The 19,585-nt window shown below is 46.9% G+C and overlaps 1 long non-coding RNA gene across 5 annotated transcripts in view; it reads right to left on the minus strand.

Annotated features, from left to right (window-relative positions):
* LOC135057685 (uncharacterized) overlaps positions 1-14,468 on the minus strand; it is a 29,250-nt gene extending 14,782 nt beyond the window's left edge. For 3 of the 5 annotated variants that reach the window (XR_010244302.1, XR_010244300.1, XR_010244299.1), the window contains exons 1-5: positions 14,382-14,468; positions 8,385-8,591; positions 5,516-5,733; positions 3,452-3,670; positions 581-798 (exon numbers count right to left, since the gene is read on the minus strand). This is a non-coding gene — a long non-coding RNA (uncharacterized LOC135057685). The remainder of the gene's footprint in view (positions 1-580; positions 799-3,451; positions 3,671-5,515; positions 5,734-8,384; positions 8,592-14,381) is intronic. The other 2 variants (XR_010244298.1, XR_010244301.1) reach the window with 2 other exon arrangements.
* Positions 14,469-19,585: the final 5,117 nt, after the last annotated feature.

A 19,585-nucleotide genomic window follows, 5' to 3' on the forward strand; every position in this document is an offset into this window, starting at 1 on the left:
TATTAAGGAAAAGCAAGATGGATACAGGTCTGAAACCACCAGGAAGAATCCATACAGCAAAACATCACACAGCATGATGCTAAACTTCCGGATTTAAAGATGATGAAAATAGTTAAACTTTTAGAATCTTAAGGAAAAGCAAGCTGGATATAAAAGGAAAACCTTCAGGAAGGCACCATGCAACACAGCATGATGCCATATTTATGGTTTTACACACAAAAACAGTTTGTATTGCTGGGTGTTACCTATTAGGATATTAAGTAAAACCAAGCTGGATATTGGACTGACAACATCAGAAAAGTACCACACTGCACAATGCCATGCCGCACGGTGCCATACGACATAGCATTACACAGCATGATACCCTCCTAACGGTCTTGGGGATGCTGATAATAGATTTCACCCAGATGTACAAACTATTCGGCTAGTAACTAAAAGCTGGAAATAGGTTTGAAAATGCCAGGAAAAAAACCACAGCACAATGCCATGCCATACGGCAAAACAACGATGAAAATAGTTATACCAACTTAAGGACGGGTAAGGAAGCTAGTTATGCAACACAAATACAGTATATATTTACCTGTGCATTGAAGACAGTAATAATCTTGTCCGGCAGCTTCGGAGACTCAATAGTCTGCAGCACTGTATCCTGATGCTTGCTTATAATGCCTACCAAAGTGTCATCAAAAAATCCAGTGTTTGAAGACATTGGCTACCTCTTGCAAATTTGCCAATGGATGAATCAAACCATTTTCTGTCAGGTACCCAAAAACGTCAACATTCAATACAGTAGCTGCCCTAGTGAGAAGGGGAAACAATACTGGTAAGTAAACTCTATAAACAAAATAAAACTGCCAATTTTAAATGCACAACACCTTACAGAACTGGAAATACTTAAAACCTGGGCCATTGGGGTGCCTTGAAGACAAAGTTTGGGAACCTCTGTATTAGGATATTAAGTTAAAACAAACTGGATATGGGAGTGAAAGTGTTAGGAAGGCAACATAGCACAATGGCACACCACCACACGCACAAGACCACATCGTTTTAGAGACTCATTACATTCTGTAATACAAACTAATAGGATTTTAATGAAAGCAAGCTGGAAATGGGACTGACAACAGGAAGGCACCATACAGCACAATGCCATGCCACATGGCATAATACGGCACAGCATGAAGCTATACGAATTGTGCCGACAAGCTTACCCTAACTGCGCAAATGACCATTAAGTGTAACAGTTGCAGCGATGCTTAAAGATGGTTAAACCCAGAAATTCAAACTACTAGGATATTAAGTAAAAGCAAGCTGGAATTGGGACTGAAAAATGTCAGGAAGGCACCATATAGCACAGCATGATGCTATACAAACGGTACCGGCAAGCATACCCTAAAAGCGCAAACGACAGTTAAGTCTAGCGGTTGCAGCGATGCCAAAATCTGGTTAAACCCAGAAATTCATTTTATTAGGATATTAAGAAAAGCAAGCTGGAAACGGGATGGACGTCAGGAAGGCACCATATAGCACAATACCATGCCACACGGCACCATATGACACAGCATGATGCTATACTAATTGTGCCGGCAAGCTTACCCTACCAGCGCAAATGACCGTTAAGTCTAACGGTTGCAGCGATGCTGAAAACTAGTTAAACCCAGAAATTCAATTAGGATATTAAGAAAAGCAAGCTGGAAACGGGATGGACGTCACCATATAGCACAATGCCATGCCGCATGGCACTTTACGGCACAGCATGATGCTATACGAACGGTGTCGGCAAGCATAACCTACCAGCGCAAATGACTGTTAAGTCCAACGGTTGCAGGGATGCTGAAAACTGGTTAAACCCAGAAATTCTAACTATTAGGATATTAAGAAAAAGCAAGCTGGAAATGGGACTGACAACGTCAGGAAGGCACCATATAGCACAATGCCATGCCGCACGGCACCATACGGCACAGTATGATGCTATACTAATTGTGCCGGCAAGCTTACCCTACCAGCGCAAATGACCGTTAAGTCTAACGGTTGCAGGGATGCTGAAAACTGGTTAAATCCAGAAATTCTAACTATTAGGATATTAAGAAAAAGCAAGCTGGAAATGGGACTGAAAATGTGAGGAAAGCACAACGCAGCACAATGCCACACCATACAGCACACCACCACATACTTTAGAGATGCATTACATTCTGAAATACAAACAATTAGGATATTAAGAAAAAGCAAGCTGGAAATGGGACTGACATCAGGAAGGCACCATATAGCACAATACCATACAGCACAGCATGATGCTATACAAACGGTACCGGCAAGCATACCCTAAAAGCGCAAACGACAGTTAAGTCTAGCGGTTGCAGCGATGCCAAAATCTGGTTAAACCCAGAAATTCAATTAGGATATTAAGAAGGGCAAGCTGGAAACGGGATGGATGTCAGGAAGGCACCATATAGCACAATACCATGTCACACGGCACCATATGACACAGCATGATGCTATACTAATTGTGCCGGCAAGCTTACCCCACCAGCGCAAATGACCGTTAAGTCTAACGGTTGCAGCGATGCTGAAAGATGGTTAAGACCAGAAATTCTAACTATTAGGATTTTAATGAAAGCAAGCTGGAAATGGGACGGCCGTCAGGAAGGCACCATATAGCACAACACCATGCCGCACGGCACCATACGGCACAGCGTGATGCTATACAAACTGTGTCGGCAAGCATAACCTACCAGCGCAAATGACCGTTAAGTCCAACGGTTGCAGGGATGCTGAAAGCTGGTTAAACCCAGAAATTCAATTAGGATATTAAGAAAAGCAAGCTGGAAACGGGATGGACGTCACCATATAGCACAATACCATGCCGCATGGCACTTTACGGCACAGCATGATGCTATACGAACAGTGTCGGCAAGCATAACCTACCAGCGCAAATGACCGTTAAGTCAACGGTTGCAGGGATGCTGAAAGCTGGTTAAACCCAGAAATTCAATTAGGATATTAAGAAAAGCAAGCTGGAAACGGGATGGACCTCAGGAAGGCACCATATAGCACAATGCCATGCCGCATGGCACTTTACGGCACAGCAGGATGCTATACGAACGGTGTCGGCAAGCTTACCCTACCAGCGCAAATGACCGTTAAGTCCAACGGTTGCAGGGATGCTGAAAACTGGTTAAACCCAGAAATTCTAACTATTAGGATATTAAGAAAAAGCAACCTGGAAATGGGACTGACAACATCAGGAAGGCACCATATAGCACAATGCCATGCCGCACGGCACCATACGGCACAGCATGATGCTATACTAATTGTGCCGGAAGCTTACACTACCAGCGCAAATGACCGTTAAGTCTAACGGTTGCAGCGATGCTTAAAGATGGTTAAACCCAGGTCAAACTATTAGAATGTGTAAAGAAGCTAGTTATGTAAAGTGAATACAGGATATATTTACCTGTGCACTGAAGTCAGTAAACATCTTATCTGGAAGCTTCAAAGACTTAATAGTCTGCAGCACTGCACCCTGATGCTTGCTTTTAATGTCACCCACAGAGCCGCCTAGAACATCCAGTGTTTGAAGACATTGACTTCTTCTTGCAAATTTGCCAATGGATGAAGCAAACCATTTTCTTTCAGGTACTAAATAACCTCAATATTCAACAGAGTAGCTGCCCTAGTGAGAAGTGGAAACAATACTAGTAAGTAAAGTCTGTAAACATTATAAAACAGGCAATATTAAATGCACAACACCTTACAGGAAGTCAACATATCACAAGATGCCAAAATGCAAGGCATCTTACAGGACTGGATTTACTTTAAAAAAAATTGGACTGTTAGGGTGCCTTGAGGACCAATGTTAGGGACCTCTGTATTAGGATACTGAAAAGTAAAAGCAAGGGGATATGGGACTGACAACATCAGAAAAGTACCACACCGCACAATGCCATGCCGCACGGTGCCATACGACAAAGCATCACACAGCATGATACCCTCCTAACGGTTTTGGGGATGCTGAAATAGACTTCACCCAGATATACACGCTTTTAGGATATTAAGGAAAAGCAAGATGGATACAGGTCTGAAACCACCAGGAAGAACCCATACAAGCAAAACATCACACAACATGATGCTACACTTCCGGATTTAAAGATGATGAAAATAGTTAAACTTTTAGAATCTTAAGGAAAAGCAAGCTGGATATAAAAAGGAAAACCTTCAGGAAGGCACCATGCAACACAGCATGATGCCATATTTATGGTTTTACACACAAAAACAGTTTGTATTGCTGGGTGTTACCTATTAGGATATTAAGTAAAACCAAGCTGGATATTGGACTGACATCATCAGAAAAGTACCACATCGCACAATGCCAAGCCGCACGGTGCCATACGACGAAGCAACACACAGCATGATACCCTCCTAACGGTTTTGAGGATGCTGATAATAGATTTCACCCAGATATACAAACTATTTGGATAGTAACTAAAAGCTGAACAAATGTCTGAAAACGCCAGGAAGAAACCATACAGCACAATGCCATGCCATACGGCAAACCATCACACAGCATGATGCTGCACAACTGGTTTTATAGATGATGTAAATAGTTATACAAACTTTTAGGATATTAAGGAAAAGCAAGCTGGATATGAAACGTAACCTTCAGGAAGGCACTATACAGCGCAGTGCCGCACCATACAACACAGCAACACATAGCATGATGCCATATTTATGGTTTAGTCACAAAAAAAGTTTGTATTGCTGGGTGCGATATTAAGTAAAACCAAGCTGGATATTGGACTGACAACATCAGAAAAGTACCACACCGCACAATGCCATGCCGCACGGTGCCATACGACATAGCATTACACAGCATGATACCCTCCTAACGGTTTTGGGGATGCTGAAATAGACTTCACCCAGATATACACACTTTTAGGATATTAAGGAAAAGCAAGATGGATACAGGTCTGAAACCACCAGGAAGAATCCATACAGCAAAACATCACACAGCATGATGCTAAACTTCCGGATTTAAAGATGATGAAAATAGTTAAACTTTTAGAATCTTAAGGAAAAGCAAGCTGGATATAAAAGGAAAACCTTCAGGAAGGCACCATGCAACACAGCATGATGCCATATTTATGGTTTTACACACAAAAACAGTTTGTATTGCTGGGTGTTACCTATTAGGATATTAAGTAAAACCAAGCTGGATATTGGACTGACAACATCAGAAAAGCACCACACTGCACAATGCCATGCCGCACGGTGCCATACGACATAGCATTACACAGCATGATACCCTCCTAACGGTCTTGGGGATGCTGATAATAGATTTCACCCAGATGTACAAACTATTCGGCTAGTAACTAAAAGCTGGAAATAGGTTTGAAAATGCCAGGAAAAAAACCACAGCACAATGCCATGCCATACGGCAAAACAACGATGAAAATAGTTATACCAACTTAAGGACGGGTAAGGAAGCTAGTTATGCAACACAAATACAGTATATATTTACCTGTGCATTGAAGACAGTAATAATCTTGTCCGGCAGCTTCGGAGACTCAATAGTCTGCAGCACTGTATCCTGATGCTTGCTTATAATGCCTACCAAAGTGTCATCAAAAAATCCAGTGTTTGAAGACATTGGCTACCTCTTGCAAATTTGCCAATGGATGAATCAAACCATTTTCTGTCAGGTACCCAAAAACGTCAACATTCAATACAGTAGCTGCCCTAGTGAGAAGGGGAAACAATACTGGTAAGTAAACTCTATAAACAAAATAAAACTGCCAATTTTAAATGCACAACACCTTACAGAACTGGAAATACTTAAAACCTGGGCCATTGGGGTGCCTTGAAGACAAAGTTTGGGAACCTCTGTATTAGGATATTAAGTTAAAACAAACTGGATATGGGAGTGAAAGTGTTAGGAAGGCAACATAGCACAATGGCACACCACCACACGCACAAGACCACATCCTTTTAGAGACTCATTACATTCTGTAATACAAACTAATAGGATTTTAATGAAAGCAAGCTGGAAATGGGACTGACAACAGGAAGGCACCATACAGCACAATGCCATGCCACATGGCATAATACGGCACAGCATGAAGCTATACGAATTGTGCCGACAAGCTTACCCTAACTGCGCAAATGACCATTAAGTGTAACAGTTGCAGCGATGCTTAAAGATGGTTAAACCCAGAAATTCAAACTACTAGGATATTAAGTAAAAGCAAGCTGGAATTGGGACTGAAAAATGTCAGGAAGGCACCATATAGCACAGCATGATGCTATACAAACGGTACCGGCAAGCATACCCTAAAAGCGCAAACGACAGTTAAGTCTAGCGGTTGCAGCGATGCCAAAATCTGGTTAAACCCAGAAATTCTATTTATTAGGATATTAAGAAAAGCAAGCTGGAAACGGGATGGACGGCACCATATAGCACAATACCATGCCACACGGCACCATATGACACAGCATGATGCTATACTAATTGTGCCGGCAAGCTTACCCTACCAGCGCAAATGACCGTTAAGTCTAACGGTTGCAGCGATGCTGAAAACTAGTTAAACCCAGAAATTCAATTAGGATATTAAGAAAAGCAAGCTGGAAACGGGATGGACGTCACCATATAGCACAATGCCATGCCGCATGGCACTTTACGGCACAGCATGATGCTATACGAACGGTGTCGGCAAGCATAACCTACCAGCGCAAATGACTGTTAAGTCCAACGGTTGCAGGGATGCTGAAAACTGGTTAAACCCAGAAATTCTAACTATTAGGATATTAAGAAAAAGCAAGCTGGAAATGGGACTGACAACGTCAGGAAGGCACCATATAGCACAATGCCATGCCGCACGGCACCATACGGCACAGTATGATGCTATACTAATTGTGCCGGCAAGCTTACCCTACCAGCGCAAATGACCGTTAAGTCTAACGGTTGCAGGGATGCTGAAAACTGGTTAAATCCAGAAATTCTAACTATTAGGATATTAAGAAAAAGCAAGCTGGAAATGGGACTGAAAATGTGAGGAAAGCACAACGCAGCACAATGCCACACCATACAGCACACCACCACATACTTTAGAGATGCATTACATTCTGAAATACAAACAATTAGGATATTAAGAAAAAGCAAGCTGGAAATGGGACTGACATCAGGAAGGCACCATATAGCACAATACCATACAGCACAGCATGATGCTATACAAACGGTACCGGCAAGCATACCCTAAAAGCGCAAACGACAGTTAAGTCTAGCGGTTGCAGCGATGCCAAAATCTGGTTAAACCCAGAAATTCAATTTATTAGGATATTAAGAAGGGCAAGCTGGAAACGGGATGGATGTCAGGAAGGCACCATATAGCACAATACCATGCCACACGGCACCATATGACACAGCATGATGCTATACTAATTGTGCCGGCAAGCTTACCCTACCAGCGCAAATGACCGTTAAGTCTAACGGTTGCAGCGATGCTGAAAACTAGTTAAACCCAGAAATTCAATTAGGATATTAAGAAAAGCAAGCTGGAAACGGGATGGACGTCACCATATAGCACAATGCCATGCCGCATGGCACTTTACGGCACAGCATGATGCTATACGAACGGTGTCGGCAAGCATAACCTACCAGCGCAAATGACCGTTAAGTCTAACGGTTGCAGCGATGCTGAAAGATGGTTAAGACCAGAAATTCTAACTATTAGGATTTTAATGAAAGCAAGCTGGAAATGGGACGGCCGTCAGGAAGGCACCATATAGCACAATACCATGCCGCACGGCACTTTACGGCACAGCATGATGCTATACGAACGGTGTCGGCAAGCATAACCTACCAGCGCAAATGACCGTTAAGTCCAACGGTTGCAGGGATGCTGAAAGCTGGTTAAACCCAGAAATTCAATTAGGATATTAAGAAAAGCAAGCTGGAAACGGGATGGACGTCAGGAAGGCACCATATAGCACAATGCCATGCCGCATGGCACTTTACGGCACAGCATGATGCTATACGAACGGTGTCGGCAAGCTTACCCTACCAGCGCAAATGACCGTTAAGTCCAACGGTTGCAGGGATGCTGAAAACTGGTTAAACCCAGAAATTCTAACTATTAGGATATTAAGAAAAAGCAAGCTGGAAATGGGACTGACAACATCAGGAAGGCACCATATAGCACAATGCCATGCCGCACGGCACCATACAGCATAGCATGATGCTATACTAATTGTGCCGGCAAGCTTACACTCCAAGCGCAAATGACCGTTAAGTCTAACGGTTGCAGCGATGCTTAAAGATGGTTAAACCCAGGTCAAACTATTAGAATGTGTAAAGAAGCTAGTTATGTAAAGTGAATACAGGATATATTTACCTGTGCACTGAAGTCAGTAAACATCTTGTCTGGAAGCTTCAAAGACTTAATAGTCTGCAGCACTGCACCCTGATGCTTGCTTTTAATGTCACCCACAGAGCCGCCTAGAACATCCAGTGTTTGAAGACATTGGTTCGTACATTGTCAATGTTGCAAGAAGAAGCCAAACGATTTGCTTCCAGGAGTTGTACATTAAGACGTAGAATACTGAAATTAAAATCAGATATTGTTAATAGTTTACAAATAGAATTCTATTACAGAATTTTATGTCATTTTCTCCAGTGGTTACGCCATTTATCTCCCACAGTCCAAAAAATAAATAATCTAGTGAGAGCATAGTAGAGATTTTAGACAGGAAGCTTTACTGACATTGAGAAAAATGTGAATTTGTGCTACGTTATTATTAGGGAAAACAATGAAAGCAAATCATTCTAATTTCTTTTTCCAGCTACTTATGCAATTATTCCTTTTACACAAATGGGTAATTCCATGATTATGTCAACCAGAACATCTTTTCCTGAAAGTGGCCAAAATGAATCTTGTAGTGAAAATGTATATTCTCTGAAGTTAATATTTTGTAAAACCAAAGATGATAAAAACCTGTTTTTCATAAATCATAAGTTGGCAGCATTGTTTATTCAAGATGGCAGTCTGTGGAAAGCTGTGGTGATTTTGAGTCTTGACAATTTTTTTTTGGCCTACAGTTGGTGACGAGGCAAATATTGATACACACCAGATTATAAGAATTTTACCAGAGCCACAATTTAATAATAGGCTTAAACTGTATTTTCAAGATGTTAGCTTTGATAATGATGTAGTTTAATTGACAGATTTAAATAGTTTTTGCATGTATTTTGGAACATGTCGTGTCGGTCACAATTCCTGTGTCGTGTTTGTCACAGGAATAATGTTTAATAAAATATTTACAAATACTTGAAATTTCTTATCTTCTTTACCCAACCAAGCCAACAACTCTATCATTCTCAGTGTTAAGTCATGGAACTGTAGGTTTCATATTTTGGAAGATTTGGAAGGAAGTTATACTCATCCTGAATTTGTGTTCCCCGTTCAGTGTCGTGTCCGTCACATAATATTTGTACCTGTATAATTCTGATAATTACAGATTTAAACTTCTGTTACTTTAACAGTTAACTGAATGATTATAGTTTATGGGGTATATGCAATTGCGGTCGAATTCCCGAAAATGTCGAAAAACGGGACATTTTCGCCAAAATAAAAAATTTGACAATGCAATACAGTACTTTTCGCAAAAAAAACGGCCATTCCAAATTCGACTTTTTGAAATTCGACATTTGTCAAATTCGACATTTCTGCAATGGTTCAAATGCGGCATTTCGACAAAAGTATATTCAATTGAAGATTGTAAATTCAACAGTGCTTTTTGACAGTAAATTCGTCATTTTCAATCTGCCACACTTTGCTGGCGGAATCTAATAAAAATTTGTAAAAACATGTTTTTTTTTTTGTGTGTTTTTTTTATTGGTAATAGCATATCTATTTATATTAGAAGGGATTAGGTACTTGGTTTGTCTATTTTGGAGGCACAAGTATTATTTATATATTTAAAAAAAATTATTATTTTTTTTTTTTTTTAATGGAATGGTAAAAATCTGGGGGGAAAAATGCATGGGGTCCCCCCTCCTAAGCATAACCAGCCTCGGGCTCTTTGAGCCGGTCCTGGTTGCCAAAATATGGGGGGAAAAATGACAGGGGATCCCCCGTATTTTAACAACCAGCACCGGGCTCTGCGCCTGGTCCTGGTGCAAAAAATACGGGGGATAAAAAGAGTAGGGGTCCCCCTAATTTTTGGTACCAGCACCGGGCTCCACTAGCCGGGGGTCACTTTTATACAGCGCCCTGCGGCCGTGGCATTAAATATCCAACTAGTCACCGGGGTACCCTGGAGGAGTGGGGACCCCTTCAATCAAGGGGTGCCACCCAAGGGCCAGGGGTGAAGCCCGAGTCTGTGTCCCCCATCCAAGGGCTGCTGATGGGGGGCTGATAGCCTTGAGTACAATGTAAGAATATTGTTGTTGTTTTTTGCAGAAGAACTACAAGTCCCAGCAAGCCTCCCCCGCAAGCCGGTACTTGGAGTACCACAAGTACCAGCATGCGGGGGGGAAACCTGGTACCTGTAGTTCTACTGCAAAAAAAATCCCAAATAAAAACAGGACACAGACACCGTGAAAGTATAACTTTATTACATACATGCTGACACATACTTACCTATGTTGACACGCCAAATCTGGCCTCATCTCCAATGTCGACGTCCAGGGTACCTGAAAATAAAATTATACTCACCTGATCCAGTGTCCTGGTCTTTTATTATAATCCACGTACTTGGCAAAAAAACAAACCGCATACCCGAACCAGACGGACTGAAAGGGGTCCCATGTTTACACATGGGACCCCTTTCCCCGAATGCAGAGACCCCCCGTGACTCCTGTCACAGAAAGGTCCCTTCAGCCAATCAGGAAGCGCCACTTCGTGGCACTCTCCTGATTGGCTTTATGCGCGTCTGAGCTGGCAGACAGCGCATCGCACAGCTCCCTCCATTAGTTTCAATAGTGGGAACTTTGCGGTCAGCGGTGGGGTTACCCGCGGTCATCCGCTGACCCCTACTCTTTTTGTCCCCCGTATTTTTTGCACCAGGACCAATCGCAGAGCCCGGTGCTGGTTGTTAAAATACGGGGGATCCCCTGTCATATTTTTCCCCGTATTTTGGCAACCAAGACCGGCTCAAAGAGCCCGAGGCTGGTTATGCTTAGGAGGGGGGACCCCACGCAATTTTTTTTCGGGGTTTTTTCACGTTTTTTTAACATTTTGACAAATCTAATAATGCACCCAATATCAGCCTGGTATATCCGACAGTTCATAGCAAAAAGAAGTCATGGATGATGATGCATGTGATAAGCCACAAGTGGCTCAGTCCATAGATACAACATAAAAAAAGATTCCATATATAGGTCCAACCACAGTGGAAATATACATGTGGACAGGATTGCAGACTACATCGGGCCACTGAAGTATGGTTCAATGGAGTCTGACAAAAACTATACAATTTTAACTGGTAGTAAACACTAACAATATTCTGCACAAATCAACCTTTTAAATAACAGACTGTTAGATATTCAATACCGGAGACAGTTATCACCAAGCTGTAAAGTGCTCCAATGCCACCACACTCTTCAATATATACCGTATATACTCGATTATAAGCCGACTTTTTCAGCACGTTTTTTTGTGCTGAAAAAGCCACCTCGGCTTATAATCGAGTCAGCGTTAGGAGGGACACGGAGAGCGCAGCGCACAGCTCTCCTGTGTCCCTCCTGCATCTCCGGCGGTGTGTGTATTAAAGGAAGTGCACGAACCGGCACTTCCTTTAACACACGCCGCTGCCGGAGACGCAGGAGGGACACAGGAGAGCCGCGCACTGCGCTCTCCGTGTCCCTCCTTCAGAAGACAGCGCGGGAGCGACGGAGGGTAAGTATCTGGCACTGTGGGCCACATGGGGCACATCGGGCACTGTGGGGGCACATCGGGCACTGTGGGGGCACTGAGGGCTGTGTACGGCTAGAGCTGCATTTCCCACCCTAGGCTTATACTCGAGTCAATAAGTTTTCCCAGGTTTTTTGGGTAAAATTAGGTGCCTCGGCTTATATTCGGGTCGACTTATACTCGAATATATACGGTAGTTGTATGCTTCCTACACGGATTTATAACAAAATAAAAATGGGGATAGATGTATGAGCAATTAATATAAATGTATCAATATACACACACATACATAAACAGAAAAACAACTAACTACTACTGGGTTAAGTGCCCAGAGTTATACCCCTTTTCCACTATCTAGCACGGGTCGCAGCCGGCAGCCTGACACAGCTGCGACCCGTGCTAGAGCCCCCTTCTACACTGCGCTCACCAAGCCGGCATATTGCCGGGTTGGTGACGCTGCTGGTGGCGCGGCAGGGGCGACCGCCCTTCCATAGACTGTGAACGGGAGCCGTGTCACATCGACACGGCTTCCGTTTACACTACACAGCTTACTGGGTTGAACACGTGTTCAACCTGGCAAGCTACCCGGGTAGGATTTCCGGATCACTAGATCCGGGAAATTGCAGGGAGGGGCCAATTCCACTAGAAAAAAACCCAGGTAAATGCGCGCCCCCGCACATTTACCCGTGTTTTTAGAGATAGTGGAAAAGGGGTATGATTCAACTGAGTGGATCGCGCCCAGGAAGGCAAAAAGTTTGCCGCTTTAAAAATATAGGCAGACTCACCGGAATATCCGCAGTGTGTGCAGCTGTCTAGAAATTACATAAGACCCCACGTGTTGATTGCTATGCTTAAATGAAATTAGAAATATTTCACAAAAGCATATAGCTATATCGTAAAAAAAAATCAGCACTCTGTGGTCTTGTGTAAATAATCATTCATACAGCATAATATTAGCTTGCAACAGTTCAGGCAATACATACATGTATTGCTTAAAAACGGGCCAAAGAAGGGCCGAAATGTTGGAAATATTACATACCCGCCAACTGTACCTTTTTAGCAGGTACAGTACCTTTTTTTATGGCCTGTACCGATTTTTGGCTCTCCAAACCTCCATTGAAAGTTTAGGAAAAGGGGCGTGGCTATCGGTGGACATGCCTCCTTTTCTAATTTGTACCTATTTTTATGTTTAAATGTTGGAGGGTATGATATTATGCTGTATGAATGATTATGTACACAACCATAGTGCCGATTTTCTTTACTATATCACTTAAACGGGAAACTGTGAGGATACCGCTGCACGGGATCCTGGCGATCACAATGCCGATGCTGGGATCCTGCACAGTTACAATGCTGGGACCACAGGCTCTTCTCCCTCTATGGGTGTCCACGACACCCATGGAGGAATAATACAACCTGTGACGAACGCAGCAAGCACGCAAGGGGCTTACTAACGCTGCCCTGCTGCCGGCATCCCGGTGGCTGGGATACTGCTATACAGACAGCCGGCATCCCACCCATCAGCATTACATACTAATTCCATACAAGCATCATGCAACCATAGCAAGTTTATTGAATGGGAGTGACGGCCAATTAGATTTTTATATAAAATACCGTCATCTTAAGGGAAAGAATATATTTATTTTTTAAACAAATTAAAATAAAGTCTACATTAGTACAGTGCAAGATCACACCCTAAGCCATGTTCCGTCTACATGTTAGATACACGTGACTTCTAGATTATTATATAGCTGGGCCAGACAACAGTCTCATTACCAATATATAAATACCTATAGAACAAAGCAATTACTGTACTATTAATATTGATATTATATATCCCTGTAGCCAGACTTAAAAAGTTTTCGTTTTATGAAACAGATTTATGTGTGTGCTGTTACGGTAGCATCTAGTTACTGTAGGGGGAGGGATAATACTGTTGGGAGGGGTGGTAGTCATGTGACCGCCGGTCGGCTGACCGTCACATGACCTCCTCCGTGAGCCCGACGGCTCACTATCCCGATGGTCGGCATGCCGACCAACAGGGACTATTTCCACTCGTGGGTATCCACGACACCCATAGAGTGGGAATAGAACCCGTGGCGACCGTCGCCACCGAGCCCGCAAGGGGCTTGCTGCACTCGCCCCTCCCCGCCGGGATCCCGGCGTCGGTAAAGTGACCGGCGGTCACCCGTACTACACCCGTTTGAACATCCCCGGGCGGTAGTGGCACAAACAGGAGCAGAGTCGGTGACATGTGCGGAGGGCGGTACCGGGAGGTGACGCCACACACAGCAGCAGCCTCTCACCCCGGTCCGCACACTACAACGCTGACTGTCGGATCACACACACAAATCATCGGGACAGCGTTACTGGGACAGTGTGGCTGGGTGAACAGCTCCCAAACTACATCATGTTACCCGCCGCCGCCTCTCATCACCCGCCCCAGGCTCCGCGGCCACTGCATCACAATAAGCTCACCTGGCCGCCTCGGTGTGGAGGAGGCCGGCAGCGGGTCCCCTAACACCGCTTCCTGGGTCGAACGTCACTTCCGGTCACCAGCTGTTGCAGTGCAGCACGTGTAGAAGTCTTCTCCGTAGGAAATTGCGCGCCAATTCACGGCGTTCTAAATACTGTACGGAAGGGGCGTTCCTTCTGACGTCACACGCTGTCCTCCGGGCAAATTGACTCAGGTGACAGGTCTCCCAGGCGGCGTGATACGCATAGGCGAAGAGAAGGAGAGGTAACCCCTCCTCCTGTGGAGCTACAAATTTGACGTCATTAGCTCTTGCGACTGCCTTTTCGTGATGTATACTGCAACTGCACAGGCTAGACGTTAACGTGGTGCATAGTGTATGTGTGTGCTGTTGGGGTAATTCAGATTTGAGCGCGCAGCAAATTTGTTAGCTAATGGTCACAACCGTGTGCATTGCAGGGGTGGGGGGGCAGATGTAACATTTGCTGAGAGAGTTAGATTTGGGTGGTTTATTTTGTTTCTATGCAGGGTAAATACTGGCTGCTTTATTTTTACACTGCAATTTAGATTTCAGATTGATCACACCACACCCAAATCTAACTAGCTCTGCACATGTTGCCCTCTGCAGTGCACATGATTTTGCACATTAGCGAACAAATTTGCTGCTGCAATCAGATCTGACATAGGCCCAGTGTGAGGCTTCTGTGCGTGTGTTATATAATACCGGTTTCAGACAGAAACTAAAATTACCGGGCAGTTCTACCTGCTAATTTCTTTCTTTTTCTGTGTGACAGGATCAACCCGGGTTGAAATTCCTGGGACTTCAACCCAGGAATTTACCACGGTTGGAGACCAGAGGCGTAACTAGCATAGGGCGAGCAGGGTGCGTGCCCTGGGCGCCGTGGCAGGCCCAGCAGAGGGGGGCGCCACCGGCCCCTGCACACCCCACTCGCCCCATGCGCACCGCCAGAGCACTGAGCATGACCCGCAATGTGTCATGCCTCCCTGTCTACTCAGCCAGCTGCGCTGCCTACCGCCTCAGCCCGCTGGCTCCCGGCTCCCACTACTAGGTAAGGGGAGGGGGGGGAGCAGAGGTGAAAGTATGGCGGACGCTGGTTGGCTGAGAATTGTTGTCTCTCAGCCAACCAGCGGCCTGTCTCCATGGTAACGGCCACTGACGAGGCGGGGAGCTGTCCCCGGCTCTTCCTGTCTTCCGCGCTCGTCGTGTAACCTCCTTCCCCTATTACATCTAAAGTGTTTCCCGGCTCTCCCCCCTGGTGATAGTGCTGCTGAGGCTGATAGCGCTGCTGAGGCTGCTGGGTCCCTTGTGATCCTTCTGGCTCCGGAGACCTGTCTGCAGGGATGTTGATGCTGCTCCACACGGTGCACAGCCAGTGTTCATGGTGAGTGCATGAGCTTGGCCCCACTCTGCTCCCTGTGCCCCTTTCTCTCCCCTCTGTGGCCCCACTCTCCCCCCTGTGGTCTCACTCTCTCCCCCCCCCAATGGCCCCACTCTCCCCACTGTGGCTCCTACTCTAGCCTCGGCAGCCTCATTCTACCCTCTGTAACCCCACTCTGCTCCCTGTGCCCCCAACTCTCCCCCAGTGGCCTCACTCCCACCCCCCTTTGGCCCCACTTGCACCACTGTGGCCCCATTCTCCCCACTGTGGCCCCCACTCTCCCCTCTGTGGCCTCATCCCCCGTCTGTGTCCCCAACTCTGCTCCCTGTGCCCCCCACTGATGGTGTGCTGAGTGACGACACCGGGTAGGTGATGGTGTGCTGAGTGAAGACACGGGGTAGGTGATGGTGTGCTGAGTGACGACAAGGGGTAGGTGATGGTGTGCTGAGTGAAGACACAGGGGGTAGGTGATGGTGTGCTGAGTGACAACACGGGGTAGGCGATGGTGTGCTGAGTGAGACATGGGGTAGGTGATGGTGTGCTGAGTGACGATACGGGGTAGGTGATGGTGTGCTGAGTGACAACACGGGTAGGCAATGGTGTGCTGAGTGACGACACAGGGGGTAGGTGTTGGTGTGCTGAGTGACAACACAGGGGGTGGGTGATGGTGTGCTGAGTGACAACACAGGGGGTAGGTGATGGTATGTTGAGTGACGACACCAGGTAGGTGATGGTGTGCTGAGTGACGACACCGGGTAGGTGATGGTGTGCTGAGTGACGACACAGGGGGTAGGTGATGGTGTGCTGAGTGACGACAAGGGGTAGGTGATGGTGTGCTGAGTGAAGACACAGGGGGTAGGTGATGGTGTGCTGAGTGACAACACGGGGTAGGCGATGGTGTGCTGAGTGAGACATGGGGTAGGTGATGGTGTGCTGAGTGACGATACGGGGTAGGTGATGGTGTGCTGAGTGACAACACGGGTAGGCAATGGTGTGCTGAGTGACGACACAGGGGGTAGGTGTTGGTGTGCTGAGTGACAACACAGGGGGTGGGTGATGGTGTGCTGAGTGACAACACAGGGGGTAGGTGATGGTATGTTGAGTGACGACACCAGGTAGGTGATGGTGTGCTGAGTGACGACACGGGGTAGGTGATGGTGTGCTGAGTGACGACACAGGGGGTAGGTTATGGTATGCTGAGTGACGACACCGGGTAGGTGATGGTGTGCTGAGTGACGACACGGGGTAGGTGATGGTGTGCTGAGTGACGGCAGGGGGTAGGTGATGGTGTGCTGAGTGACGACAGGGGGTAGGTGATGGTGTGCTGAGTGACGACACGGGTAGGTGATGGTGTACTGAGTGACGACACGGGTAGGTGATGGTGTGCTGACAGACGACACAGGGGGTAGGTGATGGTGTGCTAAGAGATGACACAAGTGGTAGGTGATGGTTGCTGAGAGACGACACGGGGGTAGGTGATGGTGTGCTGGGAGACGACACAAGTGGTATGTGATGGTTGCTGAGAGATGACATGGGGGTAGATGATGGTGTGCTGAGAGATGACACGGGGGTAGGTGATGGTGTGCTGAGTGACGACACAGGGGGTAGGTGATGGTGTGCTGAGTGACGACACAGGGGGTAGGTGATGGTGTGCTGAGAGACGACACAGGGGGTAGGTGATGGTGTGCTGAGAGACGACACAAGTGGTAGGTGATGGTTGCTGAGAGACGACACGGGGGTAGGGTGATGGTTGCTGGGAGACGACACGGGATTGGTGATGGTGTGGCTGGAAGACGCAGGGGGCAGGATGTGAGCCTTGTTGAACCGCTGTTGTATGATGGTGACCTTGTTAATATTCCTACACAAACAGGCATCTTCTGGACGATGGGATCTCCTACATGACTAGTGAATACCGGGTAGGTGATGGTGTGCTGAGTGACGACACAGGGGGTAGGTGATGGAGTGCTGAGTGACGACACGGGGTAGGTGATGGTGTGCTGAGTGACGACACAGGGGGTAGGTGATGGTATGCTGAGTGACGACACCGGGTAGGTGATGGTGTGCTGAGTGACGACACGGGGTAGGTGATGGTGTGCTGAGTGACGGCAGGGGGTAGGTGATGGTGTGCTGAGTGACGACAGGGGGTAGGTGATGGTGTGCTGAGTGACGACACGGGTAGGTGATGGTGTACTGAGTGACGACACGGGTAGGTGATGGTGTGCTGACAGACGACACAGGGGGTAGGTGATGGTGTGCTAAGAGATGACACAAGTGGTAGGTGATGGTTGCTGAGAGACGACACGGGGGTAGGTGATGGTGTGCTGGGAGACGACACAAGTGGTATGTGATGGTTGCTGAGAGATGACATGGGGGTAGATGATGGTGTGCTGAGAGATGACACAAGTGGTATGTGATGGTTGCTGAGAGATGACACGGGGGTAGGTGATGGTGTGCTGAGTGACGACACAGGGGGTAGGTGATGGTGTGCTGAGAGACGACACAGGGGGTAGGTGATGGTGTGCTGAGAGACGACACAAGTGGTAGGTGATGGTTGCTGAGAGACGACACGGGGGTAGGGTGATGGTTGCTGGGAGACGACACAGGGGATTGGTGATGGTGTGGCTGGAAGACGCAGGGGGCAGGATGTGAGCCTTGTTGAACCGCTGTTGTATGATGGTGACCTTGTTAATATTCCTACACAAACAGGCATCTTCTGGACGATGGGATCTCCTACATGACTAGTGAATACCGACTGAAGACGCCGTCTGCCTCAGAGGATACATTTCTCCAGAGGTTCCACATTGTGAGAAACCATCATACAGGTAAGGTGCGTGTGCAATTGAAAAGAATGTTTCCATTGTGACGTGTCATGGCAGCAAGCCCTAATTTCAGTGGCCATGCCCCATCTGGTGTGTGACCATGCCCACTTTTTTGCGCGTGCGCTTTAGGCGCGCGCACATAGCTTATATTATGAATCTTTGGGGGGGGGGGGGGGGCAGAGGCATAACCCTTGTTACGCCTCTGCCCCTTACCCGCTAGTAATATTGGAAGGCTATGGGGTGTAATGTAGTAGTAACCGACAGTGCCCGTCCCGCTACTACTGTTGCTGCCCTGGAGACCTGCACCCTGGTGACTCGGCCAGCCAGGCCATTCCTTCCTCCCACACTCCCCGGTGCTCCGGTAACCTTCCCGTGTAGAATGAGTCCCGGCCAGCTCCTCAATTTCCCCGGTAGCAGTTGCTGTTACACCTATGAGTTATGTGAGTAGCTCCGCCTCCTCCTCTCTGCTGCCTGATCCGACCTCCGAGTCCCCTGTCCTGCCTCAGCCCCACCAGCGCTAATGCCCCAGGCTGCTGTCCCACTCTGTTCTCCCTGTTCTGCTCTACTCTCACTTTACCCTGCTCTCCTACCCCTTCTGCTTTCCCACTTCAGCTTCCTCTTCTTTCCCCCACCCCCATTCTGACCTTACCCTCCCTGTCCTGTGCCCCGTCGTCCTGCATTCCCTGTTCTGCAACACCCCCCCCCGCCTCCCTCCGCCGCTGTCCACTCCTTGTTCTGCCCCCCTAGCACACAGGGCACAGTCTTTGGCAGCTCCAGAGCTTAGTGTATTCACTGAGCAGCCTACCTGTCCAGCCTCTCCCTGTCTCCACCCCAGAGGCGTAACTAAGAGGGTCGAGCCGTGGGAGGTCCAGCAGAAGGGGGCGCCGCCGGCCAGGGCATCGTACCTGCTCGGCCCCCCATAGTTACCTCGCCCGCTGCCCACCGCCGCCGTCATTGTTCTGCTGCCAACAACAGAGGGAGGAACTTGGA

This window comes from Pseudophryne corroboree, chromosome 3 (assembly GCF_028390025.1).
Source record: "Pseudophryne corroboree isolate aPseCor3 chromosome 3, aPseCor3.hap2, whole genome shotgun sequence".
NCBI classification, from domain to species: domain Eukaryota; kingdom Metazoa; phylum Chordata; class Amphibia; order Anura; family Myobatrachidae; genus Pseudophryne; species Pseudophryne corroboree.